Here is a 21,561-nt window from a genome sequence, read left to right on the forward strand (position 1 = left end):
GGGGCTCCTCAGGGAGTGGGATTTGGAGGCGAGTCTGGGTTGACTATAACTACTATTTATTTAATACGGAACATTCTTTCAGGACACCAAATACGACAAACGGGGTCTGAGACAAAGTATATGTTTCTTCTGAGCTTTTGGAACTGGCTTCCAAAGTATGAAGCTGAACGTTGAACACAGTCATTCCAAAAATCATACTGAATTGTGTAAAAGTTTGAATATTAGGGTACAAATGTGTTATCCCCACCTTGCTCCAGAAGGCGGCCTCCTCTTGTGTCCTTCCCCTTTTGTAGTGCAAATGGCTGTTGATGGTTGAGACATTTCCTTCCTGGCTCCAGGGAATCCCCCTGTGCACCTTGTGCTTCTTATAATCCTGGAGTATCACAAGCAGCCCTTAAGGTAAAGAATACTGCATGCCTACTCTCTCCCAGGTATTATTAGTTAGCTCTGGCACAAAGCTTTCCAAGGAGCTTGGGCAAAGACAAGTTATTAATAAGAGGCAAGAGACTGTCACTTTGATATGGCAGCGTTCCAGTACTGGACTGCCCATCCTACCCCCTACCCCAAACCCCACCCGCTCACTGTCAGCAGGCTTCTCTTAGGCTTCTTGCGGCCTTTTCACCCTCCACCTCCCGTACATATCTTTCCCTCTCTCATACTCCCACAATTTTGATGGTCCAGTTCAGAGCTTTTAATCTAGAGGGTAGGCCCCTACTCTGTCCGGGACTGGAGTGTAAAGCTAAGAAAAACAAGGGGTGTGTCCCAGCAGGGAAAGCTATGTAGTGTAACTGTGGAATGAGTCACTCTAAAATGTCTCAATGGATGAAAACTCAATACACCTAGTGTAGTGTCCTAATTTTAGCTCTCAGAAGGAAGAGTTAAAGCCCTGTGTTAGTGATTAACATGTGGTTTAATGTCCTCGTAATAGCTCTCAAAGACAAAGGAGCTATGACACACTACGCTGAATCCTTAGCATTTGTGTAGGTTTCATTTTATTCTTTGTAATAGACAATAAAATACTCATAACAAATTAAGATCGTAGGCAGCAGGTGAGCGCTCCTTCCATTTTGGTGGGCCCCAGCAGCTTTATTTTGCTTTCTTGTGCCCCATAGCCACTTGTTCTTGCCTTCTCACCTGTCGTGGCGTTCCCGACCCCCTCTCCTCGCTCCCCTTCTCCACTCCCGCCTACCTAGCCCTCTCCAGGCCCTGATTGGTGGATTCTCTGCCAGTGTAAACAGCAAAGGCCTAACCCCTTGTTGAAACGCTCCTGTGCCACTTTTAAGATCGTAGGGAGCAGGTGAGCACTCCTTCCATTTTGGTGGACCCAATCAGCTTTATTTTGCTTTCTTGTGCCCCATAGCTACTTGTTCTTGCCTTCTCACACGGTGTGGCATTCCCAACACCCTCTCCTCGCTCCCCTTTCCCAGACCCGCCTCCCTAGCCCTCCCCATTGGCCCCTCCCTCCCTTATCCCAAACCTCACCAGGGCATCCCTCTTCCCGGCAGCCACTGTGGCTAAGGGCCCCAAGGCAAAGGGCGGCTCCATCAGAGGCGGCTCCAGAAAGTGTCTGCAGGTGTCAGCAGAGGAAGCCAATTGCCAGCTGTCAACCAGCAACGACTAGGACTAGTATGGTAGGAGTGGCCTGGGTGGATTAGCAATTACTCTACCCTGGAAACCCAGCCACTTAGCAAACTTACCTACACCTGTACAATACTGTGATTACATTCCTCTGCCCCCTCTCTCCCAGTATGTAGGACTCTCAAATATAGCAGTGTTTAGCCCTGTACTGAAACTGCATTGTTAGGTGTAGGCTTCTCTCCCACTATACAGGACTCTCAAATCTAGCTGTGTTTAGCCCTGTACTGAAACTGCATTGTTAGGTGTAAGCCTCTCTCCCACTATACAGGACTCTCAAATCTAGCTGTATTTAGCCCTGTACTCAAACTGCATTGTTGGGTGTAGGCCTCTCTCCCACTATACAGGACTCTCAAATCTAGCTGTGTTTAGCCCTGTACTCAAACTGCATTGTTAGGTGTAGGCTTCTCTCCCACTATACAGGACTCTCAAATCTAGCTGTGTTTAGCCCTGTACTGAAACTGCATTGTTAGGTGTAGGCCTCTCCCCCACTATACAGGACTCTTAAATCTAGCTGTATTTAGCCCTGTACTCAAACTGCATTGTTAGGTGTAGGCCTCTCTCCCACTATACAGGACTCTCAAATCTAGCTGTGTTTAGCCCTGTACTCAAACTGCATTGTTGGGTGTAGGCTTCTCTCCCACTATACAGGACTCTCAAATCTAGCTGTGTTTAGCCCTGTACTGAAACTACATTGTTAGGTGTAGGCTTCTCTCCCACTATAGAGGACTCTCAAATCTAGCTGCGTTTAGCCCTGTACTCAAACTGCATTGTTAGGTGTAGGCTTCTCTCCAACTATACAGGACTCTCAAATATGGCTGTGTTTAGCCCTGTACTCAAACTGCATTGTTAGGTGTAGGCTTCTCTCCCACTATACAGGACTCTCAAATGTAGCTGTGTTTAGCTTTGTACTCAAAAAGCATTCTTGGTATAGGCATCTCGCCCACTATACAGGACACTCAAATCTAGCTGTGTTTAGCTTTGTGCTCAAACTGTATTGTTAGGTATAGGCCTGTCTTCCACTATACAGGACTCTCAAATCTAGCTGTATTTAGCCTGGTACTCATATCCAGCCATGTTTAGCCTTGTATTCAAATTGCATTGTTAGGTGCTCGAAATCGTGCTGTGTCTAGCCTTGTTCTCAAATCTAGCTGTGTTTAGCCTTGTACTCATACTGCATTGTTAGGTTTAGGCCTCTCTCCCACTATAAAGGACTCTCAAATCTAGCTGTGTTTAGCCTTGTACTCAAACTGCATTGTTAGGTGCTCAAACCTCGCTGTGCTTGGCCATGTACTAGGATCTAGCTGTGTTTGGCCTTGTACTCAAATCTAGCTGTGTTTAGCCAAGTACTCAAATTAGGTGTTGATTGTTAGGCTTGGGCCTCCCTCCCACTTAGCAGGACTCTCAAATCTAGCTGTGTTTATCCTTGTACTCAAACTGCATCGGTGGGTGTGGGCCTCTCTCCCACTATACAGGACTACTCAAACCCACTTTACTATAGTCTGAAACCTACAGCACCGTGAAGACGATGTGCCCCCGCCCACCATGCAGGATTATCGACTCTAGGTGTAGCCTCCTACCTTGTTTACTATATGATGAGACCTACTGCATTTTGAGACCTAGGCTAATTGCAAACTATAGTGGATCCTCAAATCTGGGTTTAGCCTCCATCTCTGTTTAACATATGCGGATACCTGCTACAGTATGAAAAGCTAGGCCTATCGGTATAGGACTCTCAATTCTAGACCTGGACATATTTTGCCCCAGCCGAGGATTCTCGCAGTCTACGGTACATATATCCTCACACCACTAGTTTGGACACAGGCCGCAGGCACGGCCAAGCACCCATGCACGATAGACTACGGCTAAGCACATCCGGCCTAGTGCACACCTAGCCATCCAGACCGAAACACCTGACGTACCTCAACACCTCTGCCACTAGCATACAGCGACCACCGCCCAAAAGAAACCGTTATAGCTGCTCTCACATAGACTCACTCAACAATAGCAATCTATCCCTAATCCCCAACAGCACCCATCCATGTGTCTGACCTTTCTTGGCTGCTTAGTCGAACTTTGCTAACCTCCCAAGTCCTAGAACGGCAAACCTGCACACATGCATCTCCTAAGCTAAACTCCCTAGAATTTTCAACTACATTGACTACGGTCGCCAAGGGCATTCAACCAAGGAAAAGGCGCATTGAAGCCTCACAAGTGGGGAAAGAGCGCTATATAAATAACCAAAATACAACACAGTACAATATACAAAACTCGTAAAAAAAAGACCCGAAACAAGGGTCAGGAAGTTTAGAAATGAAAGAATAGAAGTCAGAAAAATCAAGACAGTATGAGCTAACAACAGAGTACATTATTAGCAAAAAACAGGTTGTACAGCATGGTCTGCACATTTAGTTTCGACAGCATATTTTGACCAGAACCGAGTCTTTAGACAACATAAAGTCTCTTGTTGAATCTATAAGGGGTTTCAACGTGTAAAGCAGGAGACTGTCCTTTTGGCTGAAAACAGTATAATAAGGAGTAAATGTATTATTCAAGACAAATTAGGATGTTATTCAGTAGGTCTCAGTGTAGGTTAGGTCAACATGTGTTGACCTAACCGACAGAGCCAAGACTTGGTTCTGGTCATAATGTGTTGTCGACACTAAATGTGCAGACTAGGCTGTACAACCTGTTTTTTGCTAACAATGTACTCTGAATGTTAGCTCATACTGTCTTGAATTCTCTGACTTCTATTCTTTCATTTCTAAACTGCCTGACCTTTGTTTCAGGTCTTTTTTTAATGAATTTTTGTATCAATGTATATGTATAGAATTTGTTAGGAGTATTTTATTGTCTATTACAAATAATAAAATTAAACCTACATACATGCTAAGGATTCAGCGTAGTATGTCATAGCTCCTTTGTCTTTGAGAGCTATTACGAGGACATCACACCATGTGTGAATCACTAACACAGGGCTTTAGCTCTTCCTTCTGATGGCTAAACTTAGGACACTACACTAGGTGTAAGTATTAGCACAGTGTATAGAGTGTTCATCCATTGAGACAGTTTACAGTGACTCATTCCACTGTTACACTACATAGCTTTCCCTGCCGGGACACACCCCTTGTTTTTACCAGTTCAGAGCTTTAGCAGGAGCAGGTTGTCCAGTACATTGAGCTACTTTCACAGAGCCCACTAGGTTCTCTCTAACACCACCTGTTAACCAAACTGAGCAACTGCAGCTCAGGGAAGTGCTTGGAAAGGAGCAGTTTATATGCAAACTATTCCCAGAGGAACCCAGCAACTTCTTAAGATGGGCGCAGTCTCAACAGCGCCCCATAAATCCTCATATGTTTGCTGCCAGTGGTCCAAAGACTACTCAGTTTGCTGCCTCAGAGCTGTATTCTCAGCAGGAAAGTGCCTGCATACTGAATGGCACCCTAACATGGCAGTGTCCTCTGGTATCTCACTTATCCCTCTCATAAAACGGGGCTGAGGGGCCAACTTTCAAAAACTGATGTTAAAATACACAAAGCTTACAGTTTTAAAATGATCATTAAATAGTCATGCTAAGGGAAAGGAAAAATTGAGAGAGGGTGCAGTGGGCCAAAAAGGGAGTGTTGTGCTGAGTGTTCCGGTGTAGCAAAACAGCGAGGACAACGTTGCCACAGTCTACAGTCTATTCTTTGTGCCTATTGTTCTGGAGGCGGTCCTAAAGCACTAAAGCACCTTCCTCCAGCGGAGCGGTGCAGAGTGTTGTGCTGAGTGTTCTGGTGTAGCAAAACAGCGAGGACAACGTTGCTACAGTCTACAGTCTATTCTTTGTTCCTATTGTTCTGGAGGCGGTCCTAAAGCACAAAAGCACCTTACTCCAGCTGAGCAGTGCGGAGTGTTGTGCTGAGTGTTCAGGTATAGCAAAACAGCAAGGACAACGTTGCTACAGTCTATTCTTTGTGCCTATTGTTCTGGAGGCAGTCCTAAAGCACATAAGCACCTTCCTCCAGCGGAGCGGTGCGGAGTGTTGTGCTGAGGTTTCCGGTGTAGCAAAACATTGAGGACAACGTTGCTACAATCTACAGGCTATTCTTTGTGCCTATTGTTCTGGAGGTGGTCCTAAAGCACAAAAGCACCTTACTCCAGTGGAGCGGTGCGGAGTGTTGTGCTGAGTGTTCAGGTGTAGCAAAACAGCGAGGACAACGTTGCTACAGTCTACAGTCTATTCTTTGTGCCTATTGTTCTGGAGGCGGTCCTAAAGCACAAAAGCACCTTACTCCAGCGCAGCGGTGCGGAGTGTTCTGGTGTAGCAAAACAGCGAGGACAGCATTGCTACAGTCTACAGTGTATTCTTTGTGCCTATTGTTCTGGAGGCGGTCCTAAAGCACAAAAGCACCTTACTCCAGCAGAGCAGTGCAGAGTGTTGTGCTGAGTGTTCCGGTGTAGCAAAACAGCGAGGACAACGTTGCTACAGTCTACAGTCTATTCTTTGTGCCTATTGTTCTGGAGGTGGTCCTAAAGCACAAAAGCACCTTACTCCAGCGGAGCGGTGCGGAGTGTTGTGCTGAGTGTTCCGGTTTTTGGGGGCTCGGGGTGCGAAAGTGCCAAGGCATTCGTGGAGCCTATTGTACTTTCCTAGTGCCCCTTGCCAGGAGGTGGGACTAAGCTGGTAAAACTCCCACTCCCAACGCAAGCTAACGGAGCACAGGCCTTAAGGAGCAATGTTTGCCATCTGACTCCAGGCTGCCACAGCCCCATGAACACAGAGTCAAATGAAGTCAGCGAATCAAGAGGAGGCGAGAGACCTTGCCGACGTCGGGGATGTGAAGGAGCCGTAAATCTGACGTCCTGCAATTTACAGCTCATGAAGGTACTGTTTCCCCCGCACCCCTTCTGTTGACTTGAACGAGCAATTGGTATCTTGCTCCCCTCCCCTACCTGTCATAATGGAGGCTGTACGCGAGCAGCCCTCTTCCACGCAGGACCATTTGTGCCACAGAAATGGGGAGGGAGAGAGGGAGGCAGAGGGATTTTCAATGGGCCCGTTGTCTGCCCAGAGCGGCTTTGATAAAACTCACCGGGCCCCTGTACAAGCTCTGTCTATGTGGCCTGAAGCTGAGTTTATAAACACTACATCCACAACACCTAACATATCAAAAGAACCCCCCGGTCTAAATGTTGAAAAATGAACGGGCCAGTGTGCTGACATACATCCTGGAATAAAGATCGGGTCTGCGCCTGGACAGGTTCCTATTCACTCCTTGAGGAAAGTACTCCAAAATACCTAGCCACTAGTGAAAAACAAGGGCCTGAATGCACAAACATTGTTACCCCCAGTTGTAATGGGTCTCTTGCCATCAAAGAAACCAAGTAACTTACAAATAAAGCAACGCTCCAAGTTGTTCTCAGATGCGAAGTCAATAAGATGACATTTCAAACCAAAAGAGATTAACCCTTACACAGAGAGGCAACCAGAGGTAAAACAGGTGCAGAGAATGCCTGATGCATTAGAAAGCATGGAGAACTCTTCGCAGGACTTTTCAGATGCTGACTTGCTGGTGGCCCCTGGAAGCCCTTGCATGGTTTTAGGAAACAATCAGACCCTGGCTGCCTATAACATGCTAGAGAATCCCCCTCCATTGATAGAGGAAGACCCCTGTGCAATGATGCTACCTTCGGCACATAAAAGTAAAACTTACACAATGGTCTCCTCCCTAGATTCAAATTTTGCAACATTACCCACCTTGAAAAAAGGAATGACAGCCATTTATAATGCAATCAACCAGACCTCAAGAGCAGTTGTGTTGCTAACGACTGATATGAAAGATCAAGACGTCCCCTTGCCTGAGAAGCAAAACCAGTCATCCGGGAAGATGATTGAGTCCCGCATACAGGCTGATAAAGACTGTACCTTGTCACCAATAACTGGTGCAAAAGTTGCAATCATCAAGAGCTCCTCGTCATGGATCGCATCCTCTAGTGCACAACTACGCGAAGCAAACCCCTCGCTCTCGACAAAAGGAGCAAAACGAACAATCATAGAAGTGGATGCTGACAGATCAACATTATCGATGGTACCAGGACATAAGGTCAGACTAGTGACCAACGGGGGAGCAAATGGGCCCACCACCTTAGCCTCTACATCAGAAGGACCCCCGACTCGGAACAACAACAGAAAACAGTGTCGCGCCAAGAAGAAAAGAATAATGGGGATCTTCATCCATAGAAGACTCTGATGATTCCGACAGGCAGAATTCAAATTATGGCGGGCCCCACAAAGAAAACATTGGGAAAAAGGGTAGAGACACTTGAAGAGCTGTGCCCCCGTCCCAAAAAGTAGAAAGCCCACTAACTGTGTGATACAAGAAGACAAGTGTGCAAACCTCCAAGCAGCACTCGCCTCAATGGTAACCATAACGTTGGCCCCATTCCTTAAACTGTATGGATCTCTTCATGAAAATGATAAAGACCATACGACACTCATTGCACTGATGCAATCAAAATTAATATTCATTGAGCCACACATTGAAGCAGCAAGAGAGAAGAGAGTAAAAGAGAAGGAATCTGAAGTGTCATTCTTAAAACCTTAATCGATCTGATAAAAGAGGCAAGAGAAGATAAAAGATCATTCCAGGCCTGTTTCAGGGATACCATTAACCTCTTGAGGACACACAACTAAGAAATCAAGAAGTAAAATGCTCAGATTTAAATCCATACAGATTTACTACAAGGACAGGAGATGCTGCAAGTTGAGGTATGTTCCCTCATAGGGAATGCAAATAATAGCTCGGAAAGCTATATACCAGACATAGGAGATTTTGCACAGGTGTCTGCCCCGCCACAAAATGCCAGCTTCTCCCTCACACTGAGCAATGAAGATTCTCACAAAATTCATGAAATTAATGTCAATGAGAAACCAAATCAGCCAATAAAGAGACTTACAACCTCAACCCAGGAGGTTTTTTCCATATTTGACCTGGACGCTCCCCATGATCCTGGGCTAAAGGATCAAGGAACAAGGCCCAAAGTTATGATTGCCCAATCAAAAAAGACAAAGAACTTACCCAGACGCAAACAAATGGCGAGTGGCAGCACACAGAATTTCCTCAGAAATCTGAGATCCATATCGGAATATCCACAGAGCAAAGTGCCCTCTACTGACAAGGGCAATAACCAGCCCATTAATCCAGCAAAGAGACAAAATGATGAGACAAAAAACAAAGATGTTTCAGCCTCAAGTAGAAACAAGAAGTGAGCACCTAGAAAGAGAAATTGACCCACTTTTACCACTATCTACCTACGAAGATGACGATCTCCCTGATATGGAAAGTGACATATCCTGCAATATCACCATAGTTGACACAGATGAAGATTGTGCAGAGAGGCCTCATGCCCAAAGTCCCCAGTTTGAAAGTCTGGAGGCATAAAGATCTAAGGTGGAGGCCAAGATATCTACAAAAAACCCACAACATACTTTGTTGAAGGCTATGCCCGGCCGATCCAACCAGGAGAGACCTCAGCAAACAAGACACATAGAAATGCCACAAAGAACAAGACATGCAGGTGATCTGGGGGAGCAACAACAGTCTAACCGGCCAAGAAAGTTCTGTGATTTGGGAAACCTCACACATAAGATCATTCTTAAATGAATCTTGAAGGCAAATGATGGCCTGATCATGAACCGTTCGAACATAGTGATTTTGCTACATAGTGTGCCATGCCTTAGAGTGATCGAGTTAAAGGACATTAAAGTTGTGGCATTTCCTAGTGAATCAGAGAACGATAAGGTCTGTCTCCACATCACAATTGAAGCAGTTATAACCCTCATAAAAACAGCAATTGACGAATTTAGGGCTTTGCATTTTGACTTAAAATCCTGCCCAGAAGAAACAACGATACAGACATGGAGAAAGAATGACACCTTAGTAACTGGGAGAATAGATCATAAACACCTGGATGTAAATGATGACGAAAAATCCAACAAACCAGACAGATTATCTCCAAATATTCTCCAAGGACCGGACGTCTTGCGAATTGTAATTAAAGGCAGACCTTTGAACAAGCTAACATCAGATAAAAGAAAACCAAATTGTCTGGAAACAAGATTAGAAATTGAGAAGTCCTAGGATTGGTTAGCGACGACCCTAGCCCAACCCCTAACAGAATCGACCGAATGTGGCGACATTGCAGAAACGTTGAGAATAGGCTTGTGGAACATGCGTAGCTTCACTCACTTGTTTCAACACCTGGATATACATTTTACACTTCTGCACATACTATGCCTGCAAGAATCCTGGCTTAGAGAAACACCAATCCTAGATGGATTCAGCTGATAACTCAATAAGGCATTGAAAGGGAAAAGGGGAAGACCATTGTCTGGCCTACTCATGTTTATAAATAATAGAACAGCAGGAAAAGTGTTGAAAGTAATGAATCCTTCACCCCTGATGCAGATCACCTTAATAAAATCTAAAGAATGCCCGAATCCCAAAGAAGGAGTCCAAGTCATCATCAATCTTTACTGGAATGTTAAGACCAGAGAAGGAAACAGTTTCATACAACTAGTAATGAAATAGATAGATGATTTAAGAGCAGAACTTGAAGACCCACGGTTTGTCATCTGTGTGGACTTGAATGCTGACTGCCTGGGGATTTCGAAGAGAGATGAAAAGAGCTGGTTTAAAAGCGAGAAATTGATCCGCACCAGGAAGTGGCTTGAAGAAACAAAGAACAGAGACTTGCACATGGTAAATGGTCATGTGAAGGGGGACCTGATAGGAGCTAAAACTTGGTTCTTCAATCAAGCAAGTGCTACACTCGACTATTTCTTTGTCGACGGACAAACTTTCTGTCGGGTGATCACTAAAGATCCTGTCGACCCAGATGAGCTATCATAGTCCTCTAATTCTGACTTGTTCTATGTCAAATGAAAAAGGCCACACACATAGAGATCGGAAGTGCTGGCCTTACAAGGTTGACCTTAATAACGGACAGAATAGACTGCGGATTGATACAAAATCACTTCCCGCATTAGCAGCAACTACAAGTAAATGGCACCTATCCCCAGAACTGGGAGTCAACTATGAATTGTGTTTATTCCCTTTTAGAGAAACACAACCTGGAAAAGGCAAGGTTAATCCAAAGCAAAAGCATATTTTCGACCCAGATGTTGCGGAAAAGAAAAAACAACTGGCAAAAGATCTGCTGGCACTAGACAACCCGCCGTCTAATACTAGATTAGAAAAGAAGTGAGTCCGCAAACAACAACACTTTGCAACTGGGTGAAGTCCTATAGAGCTTACATATACCAAAAAGATGCAGAACATATGTTGATGGCTCAAAGCACTAAAAAAGCAAAAAAATACAAGAATCTCTTTCGGTGGAGCATTTTGAGCAGCAGTTTGAGCGGATCTATGGCCAGAAAAATCCAGTAAACATCATAACTGGAGAAACCGAAGCCACAGAACCCTGGTCCATAGATTTCGATAGGAATGAGATAAAGCTCATTATGTTGAAAGCAAGTGCATCGAGGGATCCAGGCCCAGATGGCATGTCTAACATCATGCTGAAGGCAGCCCTGGACTTGTGGGCAGACTTTTGTTTTGATCTTTTCAGCGGAATCAACCACACAAGAGCCATTCCTGCCTTGTGGAGACAAGCTGTAGTATTGCCAGTTGTTAAGAAGGGAGATAGAGCGAAACCAAGAAACTACCGCCCAATCTCACTCACTCCTAGATGTATTGGGGAAAATATATGGAGGTATCCTCCTCAAATGTCTGAAAGAATGGATATCAACTACTGATAACTTTGATCCAAGACAATCCAGAATCGTAGAGAAAGTAGACTGTGGATTAAACATCCTTCTAATTACCCTCTTAAAAACAAAGACTTTGAAAGAAAATGGAAACCTTTTTCTAGCTTGTATTGACATGGAGGCAGAATAGATCGAGACATCATGTGGTCAAAATTGCGGCAGAAAAGGTGCCCTGCTGATCTAAAAGCAGCAATTTAAGCCCTCCACACAGAAAAATTGCTACGAGAAGGGGGCTTAAACAGGGCTGCCCCTTGGCATCTATATTGTACAACTTCTACATTACGGACATGAGGGATGCATTTGAGCTTAATAGATCGTGCTCCTCAAGAATCAACGGTTGTCTGGTAGGTAATCTGCTAAATGCAGATGACCTGGTATTATTGTGCAAAACGCGTCTAGGTCTACAGCGAAAATTGGATGCACTGCAGACTTATGTGGAAATAAACAATGAAAAAGTAAATACTGATAAATCTGAAATATTTATAATTTCAAATTCTCGTGTAAAAACAAGAAAATCTTTCAGATGGTGTCTGGGTAATATGAAAATACTGTTATCAAAAACAACAAAGTATTTGGGTATAATAATTAGTGCAGATGGAGGCGAAAAGCCCTGGATTGACAATATAAAGATGAACATGAACCAATTTACTGCCCAAGCCCTGATAATAGGGAGAACGTTTGGCAAAGTCTCCCTACAACCAATTGTAAACTTCTATAATCAGAAAGTGGTGCCCACAATGATCTACGCGGGAGAAGCAGGATTGGGCATGTCTTGGAAAATATGGGAAAAACTCGAAGGATCTTTTTGGAAGACAGTCCTAAGATTACCGAAATCTGTACCAATGGTTTTCATCAGGCACAAAGCACTGACAACTTTTCGTAAATTGGAGCATCCTTCTTGTCCACCCCAGTATAGAATCATAAAAGCAGAGGGTGAAGGCCAGAGTTTTTGGCCCCTGTTGCACTGGAGATCCAAATGCATGGAAATACTAAGGTCCCTTGACACAGAGGTCCAGACCTTGTGTGATAATCCAAAGAGAATAAAAATATTGCTCATGTCTGCTGATTAGGCTGAAACAGAAACAAAACGTTCTTTGCTAAAGACATATACTCTTTCAGGAACACTAACAGGACTTCCCGATATCATCCCGGAATATCTGAAAAAGTCACCTAATCCGAAACATAGAGACATAATCCGATGATTTAGGTTGAATATCTTGAGAACCAAAAAAAACGTGTTCAAATATGGTGTGACAAGATACACTAAGTGCCGGCTCTGTGGTCTTCAAGAAGAATCCTACACCATCTGACATTATTTTGTAAAGAACTCAGATCAGAAAGAACCAGACTTCTCTACAACAAACTAAAAGGTGGATGTGGTTTGAATGCTGACCTTTGGTGGGATTCTCTGAATGGAGGGCCCAATCCAAAAGTGACAGGGGCTTTGGACATTTTTCTAGAAGTGACATTCGGTAAGAAGCTAGAGACCGCTCCATTGAACCACCTTTAGGTGTAACAGGATGGATGTAGATACAAGAAACCAAGAAATCTGACAGGGAACGAGAAACAGCAGGATACTTGGCATGAGACTGTTAAAAGCCCTGAACACCTGTACTAGGTAAGAGCTGGAAACGATTGGAAACCAGTATGGTGTTATCTTTTGGCTTATGTTCAGGGAACAAAAGTAAAGCAAATGTTTGTTTTTTAACTAAATGCTTAATAGAATATGTGTTTTTAAAAGGGAACGATGGGCAAGAGGCCATCAGGAGAGCAATGACCAAAAGGCCAGTGAGGGAGCCAGAGATGGAGCTGTTGGGCTAGAGTGGGAGTGATCAGCATTGGGCCAGAGAGGTGGTGACTCAGGGAAAGAGGGAGAGAAGTTGGAAGGGAGAGTGCAATAAGAAAGGGTGAGAGGTGTAGAAGGTGCAAGTGATTGCTCAGGCAAAGAGGAGACTGGGGCAACAAGATACTGAAAAACTACAAAGTACTGGCGAGTGCAACACGAACAGCAGAGCGTAAGGTGTGAGTTGGGAGCATGGTTGGGGGTCTCTGGCAGTTGTGATTTGGCAGTGTGACAGTGATAGTGAATATGCACATGATTGGTGGAGTGAGAGGTATGGGGGTAAATGGTGATGGAGAATTGGTGATGGGTGAGCGGGTGCTCTGGGTGATTGGGGTTTAGGAGAACATATGCAGGGAATATTTGCACCATTACAAGTGATATTGATCAATAGAGTTCCTACTATACATTAAAATAGCACCACAAACAGAAATGGTAGAGCAAAACAAACAGAAGTATGGCCCATCTTGGAATCTGCATTAAATTGATTGCACCTCCACCCACTTGCTCTTCCAGACTCTGTACCCCAATCAAATTATGAACCTTACCAGACTGCCTCACATCCCCCCAAACACACATAATCCAGTTAGGAGCCGGCTTCACTCAAACTTGACCGGCCACCCAGATTTCCACCACCCTTCAAATTTCAGGCCCACCCTAGTTCTGCACTGAGACACCCTCTCACTTGTCTTCCTGCCACCAGGATCACCCACATCCCACTCACTTCACCTTGCACCTGCTATGCAACCCCAATCCTGCTTATATTCCAGCCACCAGGGTCACCCCTACTTACATGTTCCCAACACAACACCTCTCCCTCTTTCTACTATCCAACCCCTTCCCTTATACCTTGCCCCCTATTTCTGCTGAGACCCCCACTGGTATTCCTGCCACCATGATCACGGCTGCGCACTTTTAGCTCCCCGCCTCCCTTGACGCAACTCCCTTATTTCTGCTTTGAGACCCCCTCCGACATCCCTTGTTCTCCTTATTTCTGCTATGAGACCCCCTCCCACCAAGCTCACATACCTCTCTCAACACTTCCCTGTCCATATATCATGGACCCACATTTCTGCTATGTCACCCACTTGCATTCCTGCCACCAGGTGCCCTTTCACACTCCGCATTTAATTGTAATGTTACATCCGAAATGGTAATTCGGAAGTAGGAGTCAAACGTGAGTTGTCAAGTCTGTAAGCCTCCGACTTAACCAAAATACCACATTGGCCTTTCTTGTTGGTGAGATGTTTTTTGGATACTACTAGCTGTGTCATGCTGACATGATGTCATGTCTTCGGGTAGTTCCTCCGGCCATGTCCCGACACCCAGTCTAGTGACCTGTCCCTCCCATTCACCTGTCTCCCGGGGCTCACGCAGGCAACCCAGTTTGGCTCGCGCGCTAGCCAAACAAACGCCATACACCCTACAGTCACGATTGCGGCCGTTTCTCCATTAGCAGTTGCCATGGAGATTAGGCCACCGCACGAGCAGTAACACACTCGCTCGTACTGTTGTGGCCCGATCACGTGACCCGAGGAAACGGTCACGTGCCCCGGTTTCGCGGTCACGTGACTCCGTTTAGCATCACGTGACCAGGAAGTAGACGATATTTAAGCAGTGCAGTGCCGGTATACTACGCTTCACAGCTGGTTTACCTGGAAAACTCTGTTTGGCTTCCTTACCTTTGTTGCTTACCTGGCTTCCTTGGACCTGGCTTTCGTTTTCTGGACTTCTTGTGGATCACGCTTGGATGGTTGCATCGGCTCTTCTGCTCATCACGACTCCTGACCCAGGACTGAACTACGGACTTCCTCTGGATCACGTTCTTGTTTTTCCCTTTGGTTTGGACGGCTCTTCCTGGCTTCAGACCTTTTTCTGTAACGGACCTCTCTTGGGCCTCCCTGATTGCACCTCTGCACGGGTAATCTCACTCTCCAATTGGTGGCTGCCATCTGATTACCTGGGGCCAATCTACAAATACACTCTCCAGGTGGAGACTGGCGAAGAACATCTGGATCTATCCCGCAGGGTGGGTCCTTTGCCTACGTGAGTCCCGGAACCATCCTCCCGTTCAGGTTCACCATCCCTGTCATCAAATCCCCAGTAAGACTCTGATTGTCTTCTGATTATTGTATGTAGTATCCTGTCTGCTTGGTATTTAACCATTGCCTTTTTTCACAGCTGCCTTGGGGTTCGGATTATCTCCACCTGTGGCCTCAAGGGTTGCACAGGGAGTGATCTAGTGGTTCTCCCTGTGCGGCACTTGGGGACGGAGGTCTCCTATATCTTCACGACTCTCAACACAAGACACATGAGCACGCATGCGCAGTGTATGTGACGTGAGCAGAGGTAGTCCTTAACTGGAAAAATGCATCTTTACGGACAGCTACTGATGTAGTACAGCGGGTAAGTTCAAGGCTTTGGAACTTAATAACCTGGGTTCCAATCCCACTTCTGGGGTCAGTGTCTTCTGAAAACATAACATGACATATTTGTATCTAATTGATGTTGACAATTACTACTTGTGAAGTTGATGATAAAGCGTAATTAAAAGGATTATCGATAATTGTTAAGTGCAACCAAGGATGACAGAAGAAATGAGTGTGGATAGGGTTGTGAGAGGTGGGTGGCAGTATCTGGCCAGTGGTGTGAGTCTAGGTGGAGTAATGGGGAAGTAGGGCAGACACAGTTGTGTAGAGGTGGAGCCAAGTACCCTCAGTCAAAGCTCATCCACCATACCGCCTATATGTTGGGATCCAGAGTGTGAGACATGTGCAGTACCAGTGACAATACCTATACCACAAAGAATCATGGAAGTAAGGTTCCCATCGAGGAAGCCACTCACGAAAATATGATGGCCATTTGAATAAAATCCCAGAGAAAGTGGGAAAAATGAGTGAGAAAGAAGGATGTTGACGTCATACAGGGCAGAGCTGACGCACTCCTAAGAAGAGCATAGACATTCTATAGAATCAAAGGAAGAGGTGTCAAAGATTAGCTACATTTTGGGCTTGAGATGAAGATGCTCATGCTACAGACATAATGAGGAAGATTTCGAGTCTCTTTATAACTGTACAGTGACAGCAACGCAAGCAGACAAAGTATTCTTAAGGCTGGTTACATAGTGAATAGATTGCAGTGATGCACCAAAGTATATGCATAGGACCGTATGGACTACAGATATTCCATAGCTCATTTTAGCAGAGTCTGAACCCAGTGGACAGAAAGGCTTTTTCAGAGTGGCGCAGTTATAATAGTAAGCTAATGACGGAGGTGAATCGAAGAAAGGCTTGGTTGGCCCAGCACCAGAAAATCAAGGCCGCCTTGAGCCTGAATGTTCATGCAGAAGCTACAATGAACGTGGGAAAAGAACAAACTTTGTTTGAGGTGAGGTGCAAGAACATTAAAGACGTCAGAGGTTCTTCATTTAATAGAGTTTAATACAGCAAAATGCTCTGAAACATGGTCTCCAGTCACGTGGTCGGATGGAAATACACATTGGGATGAGCTATATTGAAACCAAAGGACAGAGTATTCCTGTACTCCCTCCTATTCTCAGGCACGGAGAACATTTCCAAGGCCAATCTTCAAAGGGCTAATTGACTGGCATGACGGCATAGTGATGATAGACGACAGGCTAATTAGGGGGGGAAGCTATGGCTATGACCAGCCCAACAGCACCTGGATGCCAGCCTGCGTGCTGCTGGCGTGTGTGGACTATTACAGAGGGGTACGAGGGTGCCAACCAATTATAGAGGGCCACGTAATAGAGAGCCCTATAGTTTGTATAACCAATGGGACGTTGTGTATTTGATGACATTCATAGTGACCTGCACCAGAGGAGGGCTTAGTTGCCCACTTGATATTAGAAACCCAATCACCTTCCCTGACCAGTATGGAACGTATATCTAGATGTTCCCTGTAATCCTATCACTCTCCCAAATAGATTTGTATAGTTTGCCATGTAGATTGACGTCAATGATGATGACATTTTAGTATATGAGTTATGTTTTTTTATGAACTGCATTGAGTGCGAAGATTGAGCGTGTTCGTTGATGTTCGTTGTACTCCTTGTTTTAGATAATTGATATTAAAACAGACTTACTTTGCCAACTTCCTCAGTCAGTCTGTTTATTGATGTTTGAGTACATTCTGCATCCCCATCTATCTCAAAGTATTGTTACCCCATCTTAAAGGGCTTGAGTTGGGCACAAAGGTTCACGTGGTAGCAGAGAGGTGATGGTTCAAGACCCATCGACATAGTAAGCTTTGGAGTCCCAGAAATATCAGACGTCCTACGCCATTTAGCTGGAAGAACATAAAGCTCCCTGTGGACAGCAGCCATTAGTTTAAAAAAACTTGCAAGTACAGGTGGGATGGGTCCCTCTTTTTCAAGCGGAATCCCCTCCCGACTGCTACAGGAAGCTGAGCGAACCGAAGGCTGAAGCGGCTGGTTGAGGAGGAGACGATCCCGAGGGTCAAGAGTTGAAAACGCGAATGGTGAGTAGATTGAGTGAGATGGCAATCTGAATGAGCACTGAGTGGGGAGAGTGATAATGGAAAAGAGTAACAGAGGGCTAGTTGGGGTATTTTATTTTTAGTTTAAGACGAAGAGTGTCATAGTTTAAGACGTGGACAAAGAGCGATCCATATGATAAAAGCCCAGAGTCCTACGTCAAGGACGTTTAGAAGGAGTTGTTCTAGAGTCCAAGTGGACAGAACTAAGCCACGAATGATCAAGGATTGTTAAAGAGGACAACTCATACTCCGATCTGAGTCATTTTAGGGGCAGAGAGTAGTCACGAGGAGCGTTGACGAAAGTATATGTGGGCCGGCCAGTCTGTCAGTCTGTCAGTTTGTCTGTTTGTATATTGTATATGTTATATGTGGTAAAGAAATGATGAAATATTGAAGTACGAAACGTAATAGATTGTGGTGAAAGTCTGAAAATTGATTATTTATTTATTTCATTGACTATTGTTCATTGAAAGTGAAATATAGAGGTTTGGAGCTGCGACGATTGGCGCATGCTCATATTGTATTATTTATAAGTATTTTGTAAAAGCACGGTAAAGTATTGACAAGTCAAGTATGACTAAGTCATGATGGAGGATATTACTCTGCTGATAAATTTTTGTAGACAGTTGCCAAAACATGTTCCCAAGCTTAATCAGTATAGTGCAGTATAGTGCAGAATGGGTTAAGGGTACAGCAGACAAAATGTACATGCCATGGCCACAAGGGGGACCACTTTCTAAAGCAGTTTTGCAACACATGATGACATATTTGCATGCAGCATACACAGGAAAGAAACTAGAAAAGAGGTTAGCTAGCTTAGAGCTTTGGAAAATATACCAGGAGGAAAGGGAAGACCCGCCTCCTGAGGACTGGATGCTTAAACAGTGCAAAGAGGGGGCAGTTGAGCCTTCTGCTCCCCCTACCGCACCTGAAGTTAATGGCGATAGTTCAAAAGATAAAGTAGTATATCCATTAAGAGAGCTTAAGGCAGCGTATAGTAATCCGATACATAAGTCGCCTGCATATAGCAGCGACGAGAGTCCAGAAAAGAGTTCAGAAAGGGATCTGATCTCTAAAGTCCCACGGGACAAGGAGAGAAGTGACAAACCAGGTATGTCTTTAGACATGGAAAGAGAAATAAAGCGATGGAAATGAGAGAAAGACACAGCTGACTAGGTCGCGCTCATACAGAACAAATGGATGGGCAGTCAGATATTGCTCAAACTTGATGGAAAGAGCATGGAGGAAGTAAGGCAAAAGGAAGATCAAGACGAGCAAGATAAAAAAGACAGGAAATGGGAGAAACAATTGAAAGAAGATGAGATCAAAGACGGGAGCAACTGTATCAAGATGAACAGTTGAAAAAGTAAGAGAGAGCAGAAGAGCAAAGAAAATATGACAATAGACCGAGAGTAATTGAAGAACGAGATAGGCTAGAAAAGAAAAGAGAGGAAGAGGAAGAACAAAAAGAAAGAGATAAAAGAATGCAAAGACAAAGGGATGAAGATGTGCGTAGAGCAAACGAGAGAAGAGCGGCAAAAAGACAGGAATAGGAAAGGGTTAGAGAAGAAGCTAAGAAACGAAGAGAATTTGATGAAGAAATGGAATGAAAGTGAAGGCAAAGGGCATGTGACATCGATCGCATGGAGAAAGAGTTAATGGAACCTGGTCCAGTAGTGGCATGAGAGGACATAGAAGAATTCTTCCTGATGCAAGAATCAATGCCAGGGCCGTCTAGAGCAGATCTAGAGGATAATTTTGATATAGAAGCTATTGGAGAGAAAACCGATAAGGTTTATCATGGAATGAGGACCAAAAGTGAGTCAAAAAGTAAGGGAAAAGATGATCGATTTAAAGGTGCTCAGTTACGAGGAAAAGATGAGGGTCTGTTCAGCCTCGAGCATAGAGCCTTGTCTTTAGACAAGCTAATGTTAAACAGAGATGAGAAAAATGGAAGCCACGCTAGTTGGGGACACGATATGTCAGACGAAGACAGAGAAACCTTCCGTGGGGAAGAAGGCGATAGTACATGTGGTCGCAAGGGGCGTTTCCAGGTAGATAAGGAAGTAAGATGGTTGGATCTAAACCAAGGACGCCAGAACCCCTGGTGCGGCTTGATTGACCTAAAGGGTGATCCCATAGTGTGAGGTGGGACTTGCCACCCTATGTGAGAAGATTAATGTAATTGTCAGGAAGAAGGCGGTGTGGAACCATTTTCCCTGCTATGGACAGGCAGACGATGGGAGACTCGTGCGATTTTGGGATCTCGCAGTTGCCATTGTTAGAAAAGGGTGGGGCCGGAGGGCTCCATACCCAGCCCCAGGAAACCTGCTTAGAAACAATGGAGAAAGGGTTCCATCACGCTAAAGGTGGTGAGATAATGTTGTTGGAACCAACCAATGTTGTTGGAACCAATCACCCATTAAAAGGTGCAATCCCGAAGCTCAGAGGTGCCCCCTACACCTAGCAATGCCGCCGGGAGCGTGGGGTGCCCCTCCCCAGGCCCGCACTCCATGCGGCAGAAAGAGACACTGAGGCCGCTCACCTCCCTGACCGGAGTGGAGGAGCAGTGTTAAGCCACACCAACCGCGCCAAGAAACACCCACATCCAGGGCGCGCAAGCGAGGGCAAGCAATCAGGGATGGAAGAAACTCCCTGTGCTTGGCGGCACTGCCAGGACCCGGAGGGCGCCTCGCCACTTCGGACGCGCTCTACGCGAGCCGTGGCAGAGAGCAAAGCCTCTCGACTCGCGCCCACAAATGGAGAAGCTGTGAGGAGCCAGAGCCTCAGGTGGAGAGACACAGCAGCAGAAGCTTCCCCACTGCTCTCCGACGCCGAGGGGTGCCGCTGGGGGCCATCTGTGGCTGCCAGATGACCCTCCCACTGGTGCGAGCGCCGTGAACCGGGCCAATGCCGGAGCGGGCCCACACTACTGCTCATAAGAGAGCGGAAGCCCAGAGAGCCATACACAAGTTGAGGAGGTGGCTGGGAGCAGCCCCCCTCCTCCCCAGAGGGAGATTGGACACTCGTGGCCCCCACAGCCTACATGTGGGGGCCGATCAGACCACCAGTGGTTTGCGGCCACCTGGGGGAGGAGGCACACGCCCAGGCCAACTGGGGTGCACAACAATTAAAAGCCTGCACAAAGAGCCGCTGAGGACACGCCTGGGCCTGGGTCCGGATCCTCAGCCCCCGGGGCCCACATCACCCGCCTCTCACTGGCCGCGGGGCAGTTGCACGGGCCCAGCGACATTGGCAACCGGTCCTACATCTCCAGCGAGGTTCCCCCAGCCTGGGCCATCGCGTGAGCGCACCCTTACCACTGCTGACTGAGAAAAAACAATCAGAGCCACACTGCAGGTGAGGGGGTCGGCGGGAAGGGCCCCCCAACAGGTCGACACCTGACAAATCAACTCCTCTGTGTTGGGCCCAAAAGGGAGTGCTATTTGAACTGAAGACAGCCTTGCCCCAAGGTACACTGTGGACGGTGCCCCCTCCTGCCTTAGACTGGGCTCATATATCCAGACCCAAGAACCCTCTCGACCCCAGGCTGTCCCCCCCCCCCCGTCACCGCATCAGACCCAGAAAAAGACCTGGACCCTCGTGCGAGGACCTGAAGACAGGTGTCCTGTGGGTACCGAGCGGCCCACCTAGGATCCAACCCTTCCTCTGAGCTATCACCCACAGGTATGGTGTCCTAACCACTGGCACCACCGGAGCACCACTGAGGAGACAACTACGAGTTCGTAGGCGGCAC

The sequence above is a fragment of the Ambystoma mexicanum genome, chromosome 2q (genome assembly GCF_040938575.1).
Source record: "Ambystoma mexicanum isolate Mex_15411 chromosome 2q, UKY_AmexF1_1, whole genome shotgun sequence".
Lineage (NCBI taxonomy): Eukaryota > Metazoa > Chordata > Amphibia > Caudata > Ambystomatidae > Ambystoma > Ambystoma mexicanum.